General features: G+C 40.1%; 1 protein-coding gene and 1 pseudogene across 2 annotated transcripts in view; both read right to left on the bottom strand.

Annotated features, from left to right (window-relative positions):
* Frmd3 (FERM domain containing 3) overlaps positions 1 to 4,570 on the bottom strand; it is a 326,943-nt gene that overhangs the window by 239,178 nt on the left and 83,195 nt on the right. The gene's annotated exons all lie outside the window — the stretch shown is intronic.
* On the bottom strand, positions 2,098 to 3,285 carry LOC103740701 (annotated as a pseudogene).

The following is a 4,570-nucleotide window of genomic DNA, read 5'->3' as shown; positions in this document are numbered from 1 at the left end:
CTTGTTAATCAGTAGAGGTGAAAAACATTACCATTGGAATCTAACTGATGGTTTTGTATCCATGCTCAGGTACCAAGGATCTCAGGAAGTAACTGACTATGACTAGTAATAATCAGATATATAGAGATTAGGAATGCATGCACAAACATCTTAATGTCAATTGCATTGAAAATTTTTCTGTATGAAAGTGTGTATTTTAATAATGAAATGGAGATATTTTTTAAAGGTTAAAACCTCACTTAATTTTATGTCTTATAGGGTTTATACTGAGTACAATATTGTATAACTGTACTAATTCAACTATAAATTGTAAAAATTTACAGCCAATTTTGAAAGAGACGCATCTTAGCTCTGGAAATTGTTATTGACTCTGTCAGTGCTGTTTTAATGACATGCTTCTTCTAATTATTTATTCTTCTAATAATTCTTCTAATTATTTATTAAATAAATAATTTTTTAAAAGTATAGTCCTTCGTGACAGGGAAGTCATGATGGCAGAAGCTTGGGGCATCTGGTCACCCTGTGTTCACACTCAGCTAGCAGAGACCAATGAATGCTTGTGCTCAGCTCATTTTCTCCTTATTTAGTACAGGACTCCATCCAAGGACATAGGGCTACCCACAGTTAAGGTTGGTCTTCTAACCTCAGTCACCGTAATCTAGATAATCTGAAGGAAAACAGCTTGACAAAATGATCCAACCACCTGACCACCTGTCCATCCTCCTTCCCACAACCGAATGACCACTCACCCATCCTGCTTCTCATACTGTGAGGAACTTATATATCTATTTCAGGACATGCAGCCCTTGGTCCAACAGCCCCCAGCCCAGCTAACTAGTTCCTTATCGGCCTTCTGTAGAAGACAAAGCCCCTGGCAGAAGACATCTGGTTCCTCTGTCAGAACTCCATACCTCTCTCCACAGAATCTGGGAAGAAGCACCAAAGCCCTTAGGATCTGTATTAGGTCCCTATAAATTTAAGACAACCCCAGACATCAGTGCAACCGCCTTCATTCCCTTGCTCTTCGGAGCTAACAAAGCTATTTGCATCTGTTGAGGTCAGTTTCTTCATTATGTGGCATTTTCATGCCACCTTCTAACATAATGCTTCACAGGTATGCCCAAAGACTTGCCTCTGAGGTGCTTCTAGATCCTGTCAAGTTAACAAATAATACTATCACAATCCTTAAGCTTTCCCTTCTTTGAATTTCTAAAAATGTATAGGGCAAAAGCAAAGATCCCCATTGCCACATCTCCCTCAAGGGTTTTATCCCTTAGAACATCACTTATCTCTTAGAAACCTGGTTTGTTAAAGCAACAATTGCCAGCTGTGCCAAAGGTCTCAGGACGTTCCTTTCCTGAGCTTTTAATAAAGTCATTTTGGAGTGAATAAAATGGGGTTAACAGTATAATTTCAGCTTTAAAGGTTTAAAGGTTCAACTTCTCAGTGGTAGGTAGCAAGTCACCAGTGAAAACAAACTTCATCTTTAACTGAATTTGTAAAGCATCTGAATATGTAGTAGTTCCATCCTTTTGGAGGAGAGACAATCCCTAGAGATAAGGGGTGGAATAGTTTGTTTATAGAGCCTTACTGCATAGCTCGGCACTCATGGAACCCTATACAGCCTAACCTACAGTCCTGTGAGATAATTTCAATTTTATCTATTTTTAAAAAGTCATTTATTTAAAAAAAAAAAAAAACCCTTGTTTGTCAAATCACATACAAGAGCAGAAATACAATACCAAAATGGCCCAGTAATACAGACACAAGTAGGGTGTGCACATAGTACCTCCAAACAGGACTGAAAAAAGGAGTCTGCTGAGTATTAAATTTCAGGTTCTAAATTAACCTTGTTGAATGACTTTAGTTAGCATACAGTGAGAGGCAGAGTCCAGTGTATCAGCTGATGCCTCTGGGCTCCATTTAAAACAAACCAAACCAAAACAAAACAAAACAAAAATGAAAACCAGTTGGCTGTCTCTGTGCCAGGAGGCCTGGCCCATTGTTTATTTCCTTTGTAAAAACAGAAGCCAAGTTTCTCTTCCAAATGGTTTACTTTCCCAAGTGCAGGGTCAGGTCGAATGTTTGTTGAGACATTTAATTTTCTTCACCTTCTGTCTCAGATTCTTCTGTGTTTTGTAACCACTCCACAAGGTTTTTCATTTGGTCAAGAAACACACTTTTGCCCATGGCAGCATGTGCCTCTTCATACCACTTTACTGCTGCTTCTTCACTTCCAGCACCGGCTTTATAGAAGAGGACCACGATTTTCCGGAAGGCTTTCATGAAGTGGATGTTGTCACACCAGTATTACTGAACCTTCTGGAGAAGGATTAGTTCAGAATGGCCTTTGGAGCTGAAAACAGCCAGCGGGGAGCATATTGCTTCAGGTGCTTAAGAGCTTGCTCCCCAAGGAGTTCTTCTGGTTCCATTCAACAGCGTACACGACACAGGTCCACAGAAGCCAGATCATAGCTGTCTCAGGAAGATCATTCCTTTTCATTTCCTCCTTGACATAAAGCACCACCTTCTTGATTGGGCATTCCTGGGACAGCTGCTCTTGCAGTTCCTTTATGGTGCCTGGTGACTGCTGGACTCAGAGAAAGTCCAATAGCTCCTTCAGCCCTGTGTCAGTGAAATATTTAGCAACACTGGGAAGGGTTCGTACAGCCTCTTGTCTAAGTTGGCTTTTCTTAAGGAAGAAGTAACAAAATTGGCATCTTTTCCTGACATCTAGGCTTTGAAAAGCTTGACAACAATGAGGCTGCAATGTCTTCTTTGACAAGGCTGTGAAGGAAGACACTGGTGAGGGTGGTGGCCAGAAGGATGCCATTGCTCAGCAGGATCCCAGACAGCACTGACAACTTTGCTGTGTTTCCAAAAAGGCTTTAAGGAAGAGGAGAAGCTTTTTATTTCATTTTCAAATACCCTTTTCAAATACTTGTATCTCCTGATGAGTTTACTGAAGACCTAATCATAGTTTTGGTTGATTTCATGATCTTCATTTGCTGAGAACACACAGTGGTTACTCACCTCGGTCTTGTCACCATCATCTTTGTGTGTTCCTCCAGGGGCAAATGTACTGCCAGTTGCCTGGGTATCAGAGTGTGCCTGCATAGGGAACATAATTTAATCTTGAGCCTGTAGAATCACAGAATTTGGCTGCAGCTTCAAGGTTATCATCAGCTTCATTAAGCCCTTGGACAAGTGTATACCTGAAGACCCTGGGTTGGAACTGGGTTCGAATCAGTGGCCTGTTAGCATTGGCTTCTGGTGTTCATTCATAAAATTGCTCTCCAAGGAGGGAGTGACAATGGCCGAGGCTGGTGGCTGCAGGGCATCCTTCAGCTGCTATGGCTACTACCGCTGGTGTGGAAGAAGTCTGTTCTATCACAAGACTTTGTTGAACGTTGGCATGATGATTGTTATAAACTTTGGATACATCGGACTCAAATTAATTCACAATTTCAAAAAAGAAATTGTTGTTTTTCAAGGGGACTTCATTAGTTAAAATAATTTGATAAAATTGCAAAAATCTGTGTGATTTTGTTGGGAAATAAGTTGTTAAAATTGCAAAAAACTATACAATATGTATGTAACTAAAATTCTACTCAACTTTGTATTACTCTTTATTATAATATGTATGTGATTGGAATTCTACTCAGATTTGTATTACTCCTAAACTTTATGGTTCTGTTTTTGATTAGAAAAATATGGAATTGTATATTTAAGGCAAAATGGACAATGTAACTTTAGCAAATACTCTTTCTCAGTCCTCGTGGGCAGATTCAAAGTATGTTACATAGTTCTGGATTTTCTTTAATAACCTTAATAATTGTTCTTTACATAGTGCTTAATAGAAGGTCAATGTGCCTTCTGATGCCAAATCAAGATGCCCGGATAGCTTAGTCAGTAGAGCATCAAGCTTTGTAGTGCTGAGATTCTCTTGTCTTCCCTACATTTTCAAAAGGAAAATCTGGATAAATTTATATATAAAGAGGAATTGTTAAGGCCTGGTCAACTCAGTTTGACCTGAAACTTGGCAGAGGATACCAGATATAATTCTTGTGGCTTGTCAAGGCTATTGTGTGTGCTCCCTCCCCATGTCCTGTAGTCAATGATGGGTAAGATCTTCTGGGAGAAAGTCAACCTAAGACAGGGCGTAGCTGCTTGAAGCTGCATGCTGATGACGGGTAAGGCTTTGCTCTTGCAGAGGCAACCTAAGACAGGCACGGTCCTTCCATCCTGGATGTGGCATATTCCGTGGTTATATTAAATAAGAAAAGGGGAAATGTTGGGAGCTATTATTATTAGGGCACAGCCATTGCTGCATTAGGCTGTGGCAGCTTGCCTTGACTTTAGCATTGGAGAAAGAATGCTTCCACCATGGGAGTTTCCCTGCTCTCTGCTTCTGTGGTCTGAATTGACAGTCCTTCCCTGATTAATTGGCAGTCTTGGAAACATAACTAAAGAGTTCTGTTTCAGTTTATGGGCACGGGAGTTTCTCAGCACTGATAGTTTGGTTTCTATATAGAAATAATGAATTCTAGTAGTTGCTAAGTGTAATCAC

Source organism: Nannospalax galili, unplaced genomic scaffold (genome assembly GCF_000622305.1).
Source record: "Nannospalax galili isolate Female #2095 unplaced genomic scaffold, S.galili_v1.0 scaffold801, whole genome shotgun sequence".
Lineage (NCBI taxonomy): Eukaryota > Metazoa > Chordata > Mammalia > Rodentia > Spalacidae > Nannospalax > Nannospalax galili.
Note: the sequence above shows the minus strand (reverse complement) of the source record. Positions and strands in the feature narration are given on the sequence as shown.